Source organism: Ischnura elegans, chromosome 7 (genome assembly GCF_921293095.1).
Source record: "Ischnura elegans chromosome 7, ioIscEleg1.1, whole genome shotgun sequence".
NCBI classification, from domain to species: Eukaryota; Metazoa; Arthropoda; class Insecta; order Odonata; family Coenagrionidae; genus Ischnura; species Ischnura elegans.
Window position 1 is genome coordinate 51,071,877 of NC_060252.1, and position 18,540 is coordinate 51,090,416.

Sequence of the window (18,540 nt, forward strand, 5' to 3'; positions counted from 1 at the left end):
AATGTAGTAGAGTCTCAGTAATATTTTTGTGAGATATTTATATGTGTATAAAGAACATTGTGTAAACTTTTCACTTGTTTTCATTCACTTGTCCCTTTTTAGATATTGATCTGCTAAAAGGCTTTCGGCATTGTTTGACGAGCTCTAGAAAAAAGGATTGCATTCTCAGTGCAAAAACTTATACCGCAAATAGTTTTTGAAGTACTCAACTCAGAAATAACATTTCATTGACGAGTCTCGTTTTCTTCACAAATATTTATGGCGTTAAAAAGTTGGTATAGACAAATTTTTCCCGAGTTTTTACGGAAAGATTTTGACTAACTGCCTTTTATGATAGAAAAACTACAAAAATGATTTCCAAAAGCTCTTTTCATGATGAATTTACTGGTTTCTCAATTATTCTGATATCTTTTAACATAGCTTCGAAATCAAACTTTTGCAAACCACGTTTTTCACTAAAATTTGCCCAGCCGCCATTTTAAAAATGGCTGCCAAAAAAGGTAAGGCTTGTAATTTTTTTTCAAATGGTGTTTTGTGATTGTCTACTTGTAGGGAACCAATGTTAAAAAAAATCAGGATAGTTAAAAGTGTTGAGCAACCTTTCCTGGGTGATTTGAAATGGATTCACCCTATACCGAAGAAAACACAAGACATGTGAGGAAGTGTACGGTGGTGAAACTATGAAAATAATTAAATCAAGTGTCATAGAAAACAGTATCACCATGCGTCAGGGCAATGCAGAAAAATCGGTCGTGGCAGAGTACGGTGCCCAAACGGTGCGCCGTAGTTAAACAGGACCCCGCTAAAGCAGCAAGCAGTGTCATATCCAGGATGATGTCTCCATGTTTCTGGGCTTCACCGCGTGGATTTTTCTTTATGACGACAGTTTCTCCGGTATTTCAACCGGCGTCTTCAGGTCGATGTCGGGATTCAATTTTTGGTGTCTTATATAGTTCATTTTTTGGCGCCAATTTTTCATGCTGGATGCTGATTGGTCCACCTTCTTTTCTCTCGTATGACCCTCTTCCACGAGCTTTGGAGAGGCTAGCCGTCTTCCACGAGCTGTGGAGGGGGTAGCTCGTGGAAGAGGGAGAAAAAAGAAGGTGGACCAATCAGCATCCAGCATGAAAAATTGGCGCCAAAAAATGAACTATATAAGTCACCAAAAATTGAATCCCGACATCGACCTGAAGACGCCGGTTGGAATGCCGGGGAAACTGTCGTCATAAAGAAAAATCCACGCGGTGAAGCCCAGAAACATGGAGACATCATCTAGACAACGCCGCGGAAAACTACGCATCAACCTCATATCCAGGATTTTGAAATGAAGAAGAAAATTGCTGAAGGGTCCTTCCGGGGTTTAGGGTAAAACGCCTTAGGATAAAGGGGGTCCCAATGATTACTGGATTTTTAATGTTGAAAAAGTGATTTCTTTTTGGGACTCAAGAACTGTAATTTTGTACGAGTGTTTATTAAAATAAAGCATATCAAATAGGATGAAAAAGCCTCATTTAAAGGCCCATGTGGGGGGAGGGGTTGTAACCTGGAAACCCACCCCCGCGTCTACGCCACAGCCCGAAAGAGAAACGTAGTACAAGAGAAGAGTACAAGAAATCATTAGAGAAGCCGTATGGAAAAAGAAGTACGGAAACCATTCAACTAAACACCATGGACAACAGATTAATGATACGTTTTTTACGCCAATATCAAGAAGAAGAAACACCATAGCGAAATATTCCAAATATACACCCACATAAATATAACTTATTTATTTCCAGTTTCCCTGTAAATAGCACACAACGGCCTTAACAACGAGGGTATCAACACTAGCAATGCATAAATTTAAACACCCATGCCCTGGATAGCGACCACACACCCAGACGGGACACAAACCCGCGACCTACGACTTGGCTGGCGAAGACTTTACCTCACCGCCACCGAGGCTGGCAATAAAATATACATTATCTTATGGTATAATAATCTGCGATAAATATTCTGATACATTTTGACTTACAAAAAAGGCGAGGTATATTATTAGACAAGTAGAATCGCTGGCCAGTCTTATATATGTGTGATGAAATCAAATATTAACCGTTAACACAAGCAACACTAAGTGCAGGAATTAAACATTAATGTTTAATATTTTAATAGCGTTTAAAATTTTAATGACCAGTTTTTTTTTAACTTGCAGAGAAGTAACGTGGTCTGAGAGGGGAGAAGAGAGAGAAGGATTGATTGCTGAAATGTTTTGTCGAAAATACGGTTGGAGGGGATATGCAGCTCTTTTGGGAGGAAAGTCGACATAGAGGTGGGAGGGGAATGTAATTAATATTAAAGATAATTGGAGGAGAATAACCTTTAGCTCGTTTAAAAAAAAACGTGGTGGATCTGAATATTAACCCTTCACACAATTCACGCAAAGTACACTTATTAAATTTAGATAAATTCCCCTGGGATAGTGATACATTTTTATGATATGTTTTACCTGTAAATTATAATTATATGTATGTAACAAATATTCTGTCATATGTGAAATTGCATAAAGACCTTAGATAATTAGAGGAGAAGAATCGTTAGCCAATTTAAAAAAAATGTGGTTAAACCTAAAATTATTCCTTCTCACAAAGTACACTTATTAAACATTGGCCCGGTTTTTTAACTTTCAAAAAACTAAGCGGTCTGAGAGGGGACGGGGAGAGAAGGATTGATTCCCCGAAGGTTTTGTCGAAAACACAAGAGGAGGGGAAATGCAGCTCTATTGAGAGGGAAGTCGTCATAGAGGAGGGAGGAGAATGGAATTAATATTTAAGTGTAGGGGAATAAATATTACAAAAAAATGACAAATATATATTTATCAACAAATATTGCAACAAAATAACATCTCTGTAAAAATATTCTGACATTTAAATGCGCAAAAAACAAGAATATTAGTCCTAAGATATTTATAGGAGAAGAAACTTTGGCCAGTTTAATTTATACTTGGTGAAACCAAACATTAACCCTACTTTTTATTTATTTTTTATTCATCCCAGCACCACCGAAAAGAGCACATACCTTTTACGCTGGGGTTTTCAATTACCTATATTAAAAATCATACGAGCACGGACAACCATGCTGTGGATAGGGGCAATTTACCCAGGTGGGACTCGAACCCGCGACCTCTAGCTTAGCTTTAGAGGACTAGAAAGGCCGGAGTTTAATGTTTCATAACGTTTATATTTTGTAGCACATCTCATTTTATCTGCTTATTTGATTTTCCAGTCTTTTACACTTTTTTAGTTACCCTTCACAAAAATTACAGAAAGTACATGCATTAAATATGAACATGATTTTTTAGCTTGCAGTAAACTAACGACGTGTAAGAGGGGACAAGAGGGAGGATTGATTCCCCAACGGCTTTGTCGTAAACACAAGAGGAGGGGAAATGCAGGTCTATTGGGAGGGAAGTCGTCATAGAGGGGAACCGAGGGTAAAGCGTTGATAGGGGAAGGAAGAGGGGTGACGTCAACTTGCCCGAATTATCTCCCCCTCAACAGCCACGAGAAGAGGAGGAGAAGGACGCCAATGGTCCCAAAGCCTCTGGGTTAAGTGATTAGAAATTTATAACTCTCCTATCGATGAATATAACGCTTTCGACGAGTTTGCAGAGGCCAGGGCGGGGTTTCGGATGGAGAAATTGTGCGGGGGGAACACATTGTCTTCGCCTCATTCGCGTGGTGATTGAATGAATGTACTACTTGCACGGATCTATATATATGTATGTATGCAAGTGCGAATGAAGGGAGGAGTTGGAAGGCAACGCAGAGAGAGAGAATTTAGAGGGAAATATTGAAGAGAATGAAGAAGTATGAGGAGCTCCCCGAGTTGGTGCTGCGAAAATATTGACTTGAACGATTATTTCCATTTCCTCTCCAGTATTCGAATGGATGGGATTTTACTCTCGGCTCCGAAATCAGGAATGTTTTCTTTCCCGAGTTTGATGCGAAACAAGGGATTGGACCAGCGTTCTTTTGAACCCCCGGGATGTGTAGATAGAAATCGTATTCTATCGGATTGAAGGGAGTAATTCAGGTCGTGTTTCTTATCTATCTTGAATAGGCTCTGAAGCACCGGTTCCTCAATTCTTTTTTGTGGCCATGAGCATGATTATGTAAAGCCATCTCCATTGTAGCCGTGATGATATCCCCAAGATCTGCTCTCACAACAACTGTCAAGGCCGCTTTACAGGGGGAACGTCATTGCAGAATCTGACGTATGTATAATAAGGCGTAATCAAAATTGCGTCGTGTAAAGAGATGAATAGCTAATTGAGATGAATTGAACACGTGCGAGGATGCGTGGGTGCGAGACAGAAAAATAGCAGAGATGGCAAGGGAAACTAAACGAAAGTCAAAGGCACTAAAATTTCAATAGTTTCGTTCCCGGGAGCGAAATGTAGTAACGAAACGAAATGGATTTAAATCTGGGGAGTTAAACTCAGGGTCGAAACGAAATCGGAGCCAAAACTACTTCGGGTCGAAACTAAACTAAAACTCTGAGACGAAACGAAACGCAGATAATGTTTCGCACCGGAGGTACCACGTGCTTCACCGTCGAGAAGTTTAGTTTCCACCCACACACCGAGTACGAAGTATAGTTGGAGTAGAGGTTCGGTCTACCGCCATTAGATACAAGGGGCACTCATATTTTGACCACAAACAGGAGAACGGTGAAGGAAAACTGGCCATTCGATTTTAGCTCAATTTTTAACCTCTCGACATTCTGTTATGATATGAACTATTCCCTCTTATTCCCTTTCCACACAACTTCTGGGATCGAAACATAACAATGTGAGCAGCGGAGTTTAAGTTAATTTAGTTTCGTTCCTGGAAGTAAAGTTTCGTCCAAGGTCGAAACTAAACTCCTAGGTGATTTTAATTTCGTGCGGGAACGAAACTAAACCTAGGCCTCGTATTTTCGTTTCCCTCCGGGTCGAAACGAAACATTTTAGTTTCGTTTCACTTGCCATCCCTGCTAAATAGTCACCGCTCTAATTCCAAGCTCCTATTCCCGCGATTTCAACATGTTTTCAGTGCTAATCTGCGCAATGACGTGCCTCGTGTAAAACGGCCTTAACGACACAAATTATGCGTGAAGACAGACAGAAGTCGTGTGCTTTCACGTATCTCGTATTTCTCGGCTCTCTTAAGCTCGTATCAAACGATATTTTTTTCCATCCCTTCCGAGGGACAGCTCCAACGATTGCTCCAACGATGGCTTTAAAAAAATTGACCGTTTCACGCGATCATTTTCCGGGATGGCTCCAGGGATGGAAATCGCATCATTTTTTCCATCACTCGGTACATCCCGTTTCCGTCGCTGAAACCATCGCTGGTACCGTCTTTCAGCCAATCAGAACACACAGCCGCTCTTACAGCGATTGCAACACCACGCTTGGCTTTTAATTGAATGACGGTTGTAAATTCGGAAAGTGACGCAATAAGCGATGGAAAAAGGGACGACGGGATTGTTCGAGTGATTCAGAAAATGATGGGTCGAGCGATCACTCATTTGGTCTCTGGTAATCCATCGCTGAAGTTATTACTCTGATGGACGGAATAATGATAGTGTAATTAAGGCTTTCTTTACTAAATGGTAGCGCGCTGGTCGACGATGAACAAATTAGAAACAGCAGAAAGTAATCCACCACAGAGGGATGAGGAAAAGTGGGAAATGAAATGCCTCGCTAATTTTTACCTTGTCTATTCTGACTCGAGTCAGCAGAGGTGGATTTAGGATTTTTTTCAAGGGGGGGCACAAGAGTCTGACAAGTCTTCTCATATCTGAGATTAAAAAGAAAATACAACAATAACTGCAGAAAATATTCTTTATTTTGATATGAAAGTTATTAATTTAAATTAAATGAATGGGGCTCCGTAATACAAATTATAAAACAAACTTAATGATAACTGTTTTACAAATCTTGTGCATTTTTTAAGCGTCTCGGGGGTCACGTGCCCCCTAAATCCGTAATCTGACGTATGTACGAAGGCGAAATCAAAATTGCGTCATACAAAGCGGAGAATTACCAAATCACATGCGAGAATGCGTGGATGCAAGACGGCAAAATAGCCCCTGATTTAGTTCCAAGTTAGCATTCTCCCAATTTCTACATATTTTCAGTGCTAACGTGCTCAATGACTTGCCCCGTGTACGGCCTTAAAAGACTATCAGCCATTCTCTTTTGCTGACGTATATCCTGTGTAAACCTACGCTATCAGGGAAAGGTTTCTAGAAATGATTCGTTTATTTATAATTACCCCTATCTCATGATATTTACTGCGGCAAAAATGTTGTTGAAAATTCTTTTTCCAAACATCAATTAAATTCCTTCATAGTAACGAAAAATGTTGACTCGTTGAACATTAGCTTTGCAGCAGCTAGAAAAAAATTAAGGTTGATCAAACACAATAAAAAAGAATAAGTAATCACAGTAAACAAAATAGGTGCACACAAAATTGATAAGTAATGCTGATATCACTTATGATGTAATCATAGTGTATCGTGTCGCAAATAACCCTGTCGATTTTTTATCCCTTTTTCTCTCATGAGGGCAAAACGCGCATTTAAATGTTGAAAACAATTTTATATACAAAAAATAACTTTGAGCTTTGCTAATATAAAACGATCCTGATTAAGTCATGAATGAGCGTTTGGCCTTCAATGCTCCAGAAAAATTATTAATTGCTATATTCTCCAATTATAATTCCCAGGAATTGGTTCGTCTAATACTCTATAATTTACTCAGTTGCCCGACTCAGAGGAAAGCCGTTTATCTTCATTCGACGTGTATCCAGCTCAAAACTGTGTTGCACGTAGCAGGAAGTCGGCGAGGAAGCGGAATTTTCCAAGTTTACCTGAGCATGTGCGCGGGGCATTAAAGAGATTATTGGATGTTTCCCCACCGCTCTCGCGCCCGTGGAGGCAAACACGCAGCCCTCGCCGAAATTGCGGCCCAGGCGACTGAGTGAGGGGGTGTGTCATAAACTCAATTCTTAGGGATTCCCATAAACAGGGTGAAATGGAACCCCAGCCTGTTGGCGAACAAAGCTACGAAAATAAGAGCTGCGAAATTTTTATTTTTTCCCTCCGTTACGTACTGCTTACGTCATCATTATGTTGCTTCCCTATCCGGAATCAGGATCTACATGGGTCTAATAATGTTTTTATGCCGAATGGTACCGCAGCTTTTTGGCGAACATAGCAACGAAAATAAGAGCTTAGGGGTTTTAATCTTTTACCTGCGTAACATACTGCTTACGTCATAGCTAGACTGATTTTCTATCCTGAATAGGGAATACACGAATATTAAAACAGAGGATCCTCGAGTATTTAAAGATCCTTAATGCGTTGTCGCCCAGCGGTCATTTTGTTTGGTTCACAGAAGTCACCACTCGCGTCGCTGACGGACAAATTGATCCGAGTTTCAAATAAAAATTAAGTATAATTAAGGGTTTCACGGAAATCTAAATTCATGATGATGTTATGTATCAAATTTATAACTCATCAATGCTATTCATTGCAATGTTAAACATTATACTGCAAATTATTAGAAAAAAGAGGTTCACATTACATCACGATGTGGCATTTTTTAGTGTCCCCCCCCCCCCCAAAATTTCTGGTACCCCCCCCCAGAAATTCCTCGAAATTCCTCGAACTTCCTCCGAACTTATCCGCAGAACTTCTCCCGCCAAGAACTTTTCGCGCTAAGGTTTTTTCGCGCAAAGGATTTTTTGCGCAAAGGGGCCCTGTAGCAAAGTGCCCTGTCTCGCAAAATCCTGTCTCTGAAAACCCTGCCTCTGGAAACTCAGCCTCTGGAAACAGCCTCTGAAACAGCCTCCGAAACAGCCTCCGAACCAGCCCCGAACCAGCCTACCTGCAATGCAAGACTTATATAGGACTACTGCGGAGAAATACTTCTCCTTGGCAAGCAAGGGGAAATCGGTGCTAAGGCCTTAGTATTGCACTTGGAGTGAGAAGTTTTACCATTGTCCTATCACAAACTCTCTCTCCCTCCAACACCTCACCCCAGTATCTCCTTCCCCTCCATGTGTTCCAATGAACGATTCCTCTGATGTCTCCAACCCAGAAGTTGAGGGGAAAATTCTGGGTGCTGGCTGTTGTCTCAAAACCAGGGAATGGTGTTTTGTGGAGCGGCCGTTTCTGCAGGGGCTGTGACGCATCAGTGGGCGGTTGTTGAATTCGCCTGGCTACCCCTCCACTCCCTGGAAGAAGCCCTCCCCTCAAATGCTGTCTCGCCTTGCATAGGCAAGCCCTCTTTCTGGTCGTGACCTGCTGGGAGACACATGTCTTGTGAGCCATGAGATTTTTAGAGCAATTTTCTGCTGGTAATGTTTCCTTTGGGATCATGAATTTACTATCATTGTTTTCTGTAATACTTCTGATTTTTTGAATACTCTACTTTGAATAGATATCGTACGGTAATAACTCGTAAATTGTTTTTGGCTACCTTTTTCTTGTGAGCTGTTTTTCTTGTTTGTGGAGTCTTACCCTGATCCAGCATGTGACCGACGGTTGGAGTATTTCCCTTGTCTGGACTTACGTGAAAAATCAACCAGATTTTACGACGTAACGTCACATTTTGGTAGCAGAGCGTGGTTCGATTTCCTGTCCTTTCGTCGAGGTCTTCCGAGTGCTGGACAATGGTGACATTTCTCCACTATTTCTCCACTTTTTGCAGTTTCTGGTTGTTTCTTCTCTTAAAAGTGAGTTATTTTATGTTCCATTAAGTGCTTTTTGGTTCGTGTGGGATTACGTGACTAGTGTTGCCGACTTTTCCTCGTGGTCATATGCCATTTGACATTAATGTTCGTAATGCTCGTAATGTTCTTGATATTTTGGATAGCAGCTAGTTATTCTCGCACTATTTTTGGTGATTGGACTCTTCCAGCAGAGATAGATAGTTTTAAATCTCGCTCTTTCTCTCTCTTTTTCTCGTTGTCGTCACTTCACTTTTCAAAATGCCTGGAGGTACTCACAACCCGTACGAAAAAACTTATTTAACCACGGGCGAGGATCGTAAGGCCAGGGGTACGGCTAATGTGTCCGTAGGAAGTGAAGTTTCTAATAATGAACGGGAATCTTCTTTAGAAGCGGTTCCACCTCGCCCAACGCACGAGGAAAGCAGTGATGTTCACGTCTCTCACGAAATGTCTGCTTCTCAGACATTGCCAGTTTCTGAAGGGTTAGTGATTGTCAAACAATTACTCAGTGATTTTCCGCCATTTGAAGTGTCAAACAGTGAGAATTGGTTTAATTTCATGTTAAAAGTTAATGAAATCGTTTCTTTGTCTTTGGTTCCTCTGTCAACGTTATTGTACCTTGTAGTATCTAAACTACCTGCCAGCTCTCGTCATTTTTGGTTGTCTATGTTAAACTTGAATCTCGCATGGTCTCAAATCACAGAAAAAGTTTGGGCTAGAATTGTTAGTGACAGAGAGTTTGATCGCTTGATCACTACGAAAGTTAAGAGATTTCAGTTCCCTCGCGAAACGCCCCACGATTTCGTGTGTTCTGTGCGTAATGCCACTCAGGTGCTGGGTTTGCAGTATTCCGAGTCTTCTATTGTGCGACTCATTATTCAAGGGTTAAATCCTTTAACAAAATCTGCAATTATGTTCTCAAATCAGCCTAACACATTTGTAGAATTGGACTCTGTTATCACGCAGGCTTCTAAACATTTAATGGACTGTGCTGAATATTCCAACACTTTCCATCGTATCTCTAGGAATCCGTCTTCTGTTGCCTCTTCCAGTGCGCCTAGGGAAGTTTCTTTTCCTATTAATTGTTCTTACTGTCATAAACCTGGCCACAAAGTGAACGAGTGTCGCAAAAGACGACGATTTACTCAGCCTGCCGTGAGTTTGATGAGTGTCCGTGACAAGTGTTCGACTCGATTGCCAATATTATCTATTAATCTTCATTCTATGCCATGCCAGGTTCTAATTGACACTGGGTGTTCAGTTTCACTGTGTGATGAAGATTTCTTTGCTTCTTTGAAATGTTGCCGGAGAAAGGTTATTCGTAAGAATGTTGACGTCGATTTAATCACGGTGTCGGGGCAGCCTTTTCATATTAATTCCTCTGTCTCACTCAAGGTTCAAATAGGCAAGTTTTCTTGGAACCACGTGTTTTATCTAGCTAAAATCCCGTTTCCCGTGTTACTGGGTGTGGATTTCATTTGTAATTCAAAGATGATTATTCGTCCGGCGAACGTCAGTTTTGAAATTGCCCCGAATTCTCTTTTTTCTTTTACGGACAATTGCGAAGCGTTTAAATCGGCGCCAGTTAGTAACTCGTCCGAATCACATGTTCTGTCGTCCACTGAAATCACGTTGTGTGATAAGTTGAAGGGTTTATTGTCAAAGTTTCCTGATGTGATTTCTCAAGAATTGGGGGTCACATCTGTTATGACCTACGAAATTGAACTGCTAGATTCTACTCCGATTCGATCCCATCCTTATTCGTTGTCACCTCCAAAGGCTAATTTAATGAAGAAGCACATCCAATCTTTACTTGATAAGAAAGTGATTGAGGTTTCCAATTCAAACTGGTGTTCGCCAGCTTTTCTAGTGCCTAAAAAGGATGGATCTGAAAGATTAGTGGTTGATTACCGTAAGTTGAACAAAGTTGTTAAATCAGACGGTTATCCAACACCTTCTGTTGAACATGCATTCCAATATCTTGCTGATGCAAAATATTTCACTGTTCTTGATCTCAATTCTGCCTTTCATCAAATACCATTATCTGAGAATTCTAAGAAATTAACTGCTTTTGTGACGCCGTTCGGAGTGTACCAGTATAATAGATTGCCATTTGGTTTTGTTAATTCTCCTCAAATATTCACTCGTCTCATTAATGAAGTATTGGGCGATTTGAAATATTCATGTGTCTATCCATATATTGATGACTTGTGTATCTATTCCAAGTCTGCTGAAGACCATGTATCTCATGTTAATGCTGTCCTCAACAAACTACGCAGTGCCGGTTTGACGGTGTGCGAGGACAAGGTTAAGCTTGGTGTGGAATCACTCACTTTTCTGGGCCATCTCATCACAAATGGAACCTTGCAAGTTGATCCTGAGAGAGTGAGACCAATTGAACAATTCCCAGTTCCCAGAAATGTGAAGGAAGTGGCCAGATTCATTGGACTTTGTGGGTTTTACTGCAAGTTTATTCCAAGGTATTCTGAAATTTCTATGCCACTGAATCGCTTGAAACGTAAAAATGTTCCTTTTCAATGGACAGCCGTTGAAAATGAGGCTTTCTGCCAGTTGAAGAAAGCTCTCACCAATCCACCAGTATTATCTTTCCCTCGATTTGCCGAGGAATTTCATTTATTTGTCGATGCCAGTAATTTGGCGGTTGGTGCCGTTCTGAATCACAAAGTAAATGGTGATTTTGTCCCTGTGGCTTTCGCTAGTAAGGCACTCTTGGAACATGAACGTAAATTTTCTTTTTATGAATTGGAGTGTCACGCAATTCATTTTGGAATTCAAAAATTCAGTGTTTACTTACAAGTAAAACCATTTCACTTGTACACTGATAATGGTGCCTTGACATGGCTTTTCTCTCATCCTAAGCAGTTGGGCAAATTAGGCAGGATGGTTCTTAAATTATCCTCTTATAAATTCACTGTGCATCATGTTCGAGGATCATCTAATTCTGTCGCAGATTGTCTTTCTCGCATTGAGCCATCCTCATCTACAAATAGTCATTTAGATGTGGAATCTAACACTCATAAGGAGTCAGCTGTTCCTTATTCTTGTGTGTTACATAAATTGCCTTTGTCATTTGTCGACATTCGAAAACACCAAGAAACTGATCTCGTTCTAAAGGATATTTTCAATCAGATTAATAATAATTCCTTGAACGACAAAAACTATTTTCTGAAGGGACAGCTATTATGTTATGGGAATTCTAAAATTAAGCGAGGAAGAGCTGTTTTGCCTACGGTCTTGAGGCCTATGATTTTTCAATATTTTCACTGCTCTAGTATGTCTGCTCACTTGGGCATGGCTAAAACTTATGATAAGATTAGCAGACACTTTTGGTGGAAGGATATGAAAAAAGAGGTTTATGACATGGTCAGAAAATGCCATCTGTGTCAAACTTGTAAACCCAGAAATGCTCCACCTCCTGGCATGCTATCGTCGCACAATCCTTCTGATGTTTGGGAAAGACTTTATATTGACTTTGTGGGTCCTTTACCTCTGACTAAAGGTGGACACCAATATGTACTTTCTCTTATTGATGGATTTTCTAAGTTTTGTTTTCTTGAGCCAGTTCGCAAGGCTACGGCCGGTTCGGTTGTTTCAATACTCACTCAAAGAGTGTTTCCAAAATTCGGTTTTCCAAAATATTTGGTTTCTGATAATGCACAAGTTTTCAAATCTCATGCCATTAAGGAGATGTGTTTGCAACTGGGGGTTAAGCAAATTTTTGTTTCTCCATACTATCCCTGTTCTAATCAGGTAGAGAGATTGCATAGAAATCTAAAATCTGCACTTGCTATTTTGTGCAATAATGCTCACCATATGTGGGACACTATGCTGGCTGACTTAAATTTTGCCTTGAACACTGCCTCTCATGAGAGCAGTGGTTATTCTCCTGCCAAAATAATTTTCGGCAGAGAACTTAAGCATCCTTTAATTAATCAGTGGGACATTCCAAAATCTTTATTCGAGAATGATCTCAGCGATAGTGACAGACAAGTCTTCCTGAATCATGTTATTGCTAATTTAAAAAAGGCCAGAAATAGGCATAAAGAATCCTATGATAAATCTCACTCCCAAATCACTTTCTGTGTGGGAGATCTTGTTCTCTGCAAGAACCATCCTGTCAGTTCTAAAGGTGAACAGAAAATGGCAAAAATGGAACCTCTGTGGAACGGACCTGTTGTGCTTAAAAAGTACCTCTCTCCTGTAACAGTTATTCTGGAAGTTTCTCCTGGGAAAGAGAAAATCTGTCATGTTTCTCATTTAAAGGCATATCATGGTGGCATTGCTAATTCCAGTAATTAAAAGGAGAGAAATATCATTGATTTTTTTTTAAATTTTTTTTTTATTTTTCTCAATGAATGCTAATGTTTGCTTTCTCAAATACTATTTGATGCTTGATTTCGGTGTTGAATTTCTCTTGATTCCTAATAATATTGTTTTGAATAATGAATAATAAGTCTATTTCTATGCTTGTAATTGAAATTGTTCTGAAATATTGTATTGTACTTGCTTATTCTCATCTGCTTAATTCACTCATGTAATTTAGTGTTGGTCTACTGTGATTGTGAGATGGGGTAAGGTGGAGGAATTATGGGTGCTTGGAGGGAGAGGACGGGAGAATAACTTGGGGGGAAATCCCCGAGATGGCTCGTTTCCAGATAAGCTGTGGAGGTGGCCCCAGTTATTAAGATTCAATTGTGTTTTGTGTCACCTTTCCTCCACCAAGACTTTATGGATATTCTCACAATTCTTGACAGTGATAAGTGTCGTGATTTTGCAGTGTTCGATATTCTATCGATGGCTGAGTGATTGAATTGATCAGCTGATCTTAAGACTGCCTACTGTGTTTTAGTGTGGCTTTGGCGTTGAGTTGCGACCTTCATCGCCCGACAAGTATGAACTTTCATCTTGTCGCAACCAGCATGTAGCTCTCATTTCTATTGTTAATTGAAGAGTGAAATTTAGAGTGATTTCTTTTGTTGATGCAATATGCAGTTCTCATTTTGTTAGCATCGCCTATGATTCTTTTTTGACTTGTTTAATTAATACTGAGAGATATATATACACATCTTGATTAAATTTAGTCAGTACTTGTTCAATAGCTGACATGAATACCATATGCCTTGTAAATATTAATAATTATTGGAAAATCGAGGAATTTAGTGCAATCTATTGTTGTTTATGTAAATCTTGTTGAATTTTGGAGGATTCTTTATTTGATGATTAATTATGGACTGATAATATTTACAAACATGGAGGGTTTAAAGGGAGAAATACTAATGCCAATGTATATTAATTAAGTGAGACACATATTATGCTGAATATTTTTGCTGGTATTTTGATAACTAATAATTATTTAGTGAATAACCGTATTTTTGAATAAACTTGTACTTAATGATTATATAATATGGGGTATATATTTTGTTGGTCGACCCTAACTTTCTCTTGGGTTGCAATATGAATTTTGGGTAGAAGTTAAAACCCATTTTTGTGAATCGTTGTTTTTTGATAAGGTGGTTGAACCCAACTAATGGGACAACCCAGGGTTCCCATGAACCCAACTGCTTTACCAACCCAATCTTGCCCATTTACTAAGTGGTTGGTTATTGTATTGCCTTACTTGGTTTAAAAACCACAAAATATCTCTGATGAGAGAAGGAACATTTGAGTTTGGTAAAGATATCCTGGTGTTATACCAATAAAAATCTTCCCAGTTCCTTCTAGTCGCTGATGATAATTATTTGTAATTTTGATTCACTGTACTCCGAAACAAGCATCACATTATGACATATTGATTATTAATTTTATTTTCTTGCTATGTAATACTAAATAATCTACTCTATATCAATTCAGCAATATTTCTTGTCTCACTCTTGTAATTATGTCATGTTACTCACTTAAGAATTCTGTTGAATTCCAAACATCACTCCTGAGGTTATTATTTACAGAGTGATAAAAATGTATGTTCTTGTCAAAACTATTTTTGAGTGATATTTATTGAATACTATTGTCTCAATCAATAAACTTTTTATATTCAGTTCAATTCTAACCACTGAATAATGGTTTTTTGTGAGATTCATGGGGGTTATACAGTGGGGATTCATCCAGTGAAAGCCAGTGGACCTGTGATGCCTCGATAAGTTTTCTAGGCATTAATCAGTTCTTGGTGGACGTGTCTTGGTCCCCAAGTTCAAGCAATTTTTGTGGTCATTTTCCCACAGAGGATGTGGCATTTTTTAGTGTCCCCCCCCCCAAAATTTCTGGTACCCCCCCCCAGAAATTCCTCGAAATTCCTCGAACTTCCTCCGAACTTATCCGCAGAACTTCTCCCGCCAAGAACTTTTCGCGCTAAGGTTTTTTCGCGCAAAGGATTTTTTGCGCAAAGGGGCCCTGTAGCAAAGTGCCCTGTCTCGCAAAATCCTGTCTCTGAAAACCCTGCCTCTGGAAACTCAGCCTCTGGAAACAGCCTCTGAAACAGCCTCCGAAACAGCCTCCGAACCAGCCCCGAACCAGCCTACCTGCAATGCAAGACTTATATAGGACTACTGCGGAGAAATACTTCTCCTTGGCAAGCAAGGGGAAATCGGTGCTAAGGCCTTAGTATTGCACTTGGAGTGAGAAGTTTTACCATTGTCCTATCACAAACTCTCTCTCCCTCCAACACCTCACCCCAGTATCTCCTTCCCCTCCATGTGTTCCAATGAACGATTCCTCTGATGTCTCCAACCCAGAAGTTGAGGGGAAAATTCTGGGTGCTGGCTGTTGTCTCAAAACCAGGGAATGGTGTTTTGTGGAGCGGCCGTTTCTGCAGGGGCTGTGACGCATCAGTGGGCGGTTGTTGAATTCGCCTGGCTACCCCTCCACTCCCTGGAAGAAGCCCTCCCCTCAAATGCTGTCTCGCCTTGCATAGGCAAGCCCTCTTTCTGGTCGTGACCTGCTGGGAGACACATGTCTTGTGAGCCATGAGATTTTTAGAGCAATTTTCTGCTGGTAATGTTTCCTTTGGGATCATGAATTTACTATCATTGTTTTCTGTAATACTTCTGATTTTTTGAATACTCTACTTTGAATAGATATCGTACGGTAATAACTCGTAAATTGTTTTTGGCTACCTTTTTCTTGTGAGCTGTTTTTCTTGTTTGTGGAGTCTTACCCTGATCCAGCATGTGACCGACGGTTGGAGTATTTCCCTTGTCTGGACTTACGTGAAAAATCAACCAGATTTTACGACGTAATGTCACAACCGCGCTGTGGACATTTTTGAAAGCCGATTCATATGCGATAAAATTGGCAACAGAAATCAGCCATCCCACGGATGGAAATGGGCCTCCTTTGTGGAGTCACCTTGGGGGAATACATGGGTGTGAATATATCAATATTTTGCAGAATTATGTTATCTATGAAAGGAATAGTATTAAAAATTTATGAATTTGATAAATAACGCCATCATTTATATAAATTTCGGTTGAGACACCTAATTATACCTTATTTTCCCGTGAAAATCAAACCCATTTCAATGCGCGGTGGATAATAGCACATTTAGAGGTCGACTTCAGGATCCTCTTTTGTATTATTCGTGAATAATTATTTTACGCCTCTTGGTACCGCCGCTTGTTGATGAACAAAGCAACGAAAATTAAAGTTGCGGAAAATTTATTTTTTCCCTCCAGCTTACATCATCGTTATGCTGCTTCTCTATCCTCAATGCATGCGCCTAAAAATGCTAACACGCCCATTGGTACCGCGGGCATTTCTGGTAGATCAAGTAACTAAATTGTAACAGAATAAACAATTACAGAGAACGCCAAAAATGAATAATGAAAACGAATAATTAATGCTTAAGTCACCATACATATACAGACATTCCCCGTCATCATTAACCTACCTTTTCGATTTTCAATCCCGTTTTACATGAACCCATCGACATTATAAAGTCATCATATCCTGATTTTATATGCCAAAGGGGGCACATAGGTGACGTAAAAAATCTCTGATTTATTTTTTATGATAACTATTGGTGTTGAATAATTGAGAAGAACCCTGGTTGATCACGTAAATAAATTTAGAACAAAAGATGACTTAGACCACTTAACTAAAACTAATCACTCACAATTCATAACTAATTCTAAAATCACTAAAACAATTAATAAACTGAGTTAGGTATGATCTCTGCATTTCTCCATGGTTTTCTTCCGCGTCAGATTGTTAGTTGACAACAGTCTGACGCGGAAGAAAACCCTGGAGAAATGCAGAGATCAAACCATCGCCGCGGAAACCTACGCTCTAACATGAGTTAGGTATGCTTGAAGAGAGTTTAATAAATAACTTCTTCACCAAAGTTGTCAATGACTTGGATAGTGATAAGGTTGGATAGTGATCATAGCCCACAATAGAGAAGCATCTTAAATGAAGCAGGTAAAGGTAGCGATGCGAGTGCCATTTTGGAGTTTTTTCACAAGAGAAAGCAATATTTATGAATACAAAGCAACACACCTTCCATACTTTTATACTGGACTTGATTTCAATTGTTTCCGTTTGCTCAATAATGGAGAAAGCTCTCTAAATTAAGTAATATACGTACGATGTATGGAAGCAGTAAATTGAAGTATATTCCCCAAGTAAAGGGTCTAGCAGGTTAAGATGGTGAAAAGTGCCCACTGATATTTTGAGAAATAAAAAATATACACTTAAAGTGCATCTAAAATTATGTGTTTCCCCAAAGTTTCAGGTCTCAACAATGGAAAATAACTGCATTAGTATATACACTTTAAAATCAAGAAGACGATTTCACAAAAATGAAAACTGGAGATATGGTTAAAATACTAAAAATCGCGTTTCAACTTTTTTGGAGTTATTTTACATTGTTGAGACCTGAAACTTTGGGGAAACATATAATTTTGGATGCACCTTAAGTGTATATTTTTTATTTCTCAAAATATCATCGGGAACTTTTCACCATCTTAGCCTACTAGACCCTTTATACCTAATGTGGAGGTTGGTACCTTAAACTTTACACTAAATTTAAATTATGGGATTTGTAATGCTCCAATTTCTTTTCCGCAAATGTTTTTTCGAATCTGACCGCGGTACGAAATTTAGAAAGAACCGCAATGTCTTGCTATACCTACTACCGCAGCCATATTATTGAGTCTTCGGTGGCGGAGAATCTACTTTTTATCACTTATATGGAAAAGAGTTCTCCAAGTTATTGACCTCGCTCTCTTCTCTTTCCCAATAGTCTCGGGCACTACACCGAATTACTCTTCCTGCGCATTCAATCACGTTGACATAAACTAAATCTGTAACCTAATTAAGCTACCAACTTTAGGGACGGGTGTCGTGGGCCGTGAAATTTTTCTTCATTCCACGATTAACAGGACAAACATGAATATTTTCTTAAATTTCTATTATCCTAACTACTTGAATTTTTGATGAAATTACGGAATTAATACATACATTTTATCAGATTGTTTGCATCACAGTAATGTCTTTAGACATGGATATTATGGCATAAAAAGTGACCTACTGAGGCCCCACGAAAAGCAATTATTTGTAATCAGATGTAATATTAAGAGGGCTCGCTATTGTGCGATTCAAAACAATAACTTTCAGCGCATGTTCTTTGAAAAATATTTTGCGCCATCTCTGATGACTATATCCGTAAGGTTATAAGCAAAATCATGGCACCATTTTTGTTGATTATTCAATCCGTATATTTTCTTAAGTTTCCCCATCTTTTAAGCCAAATATAGCATCAGTT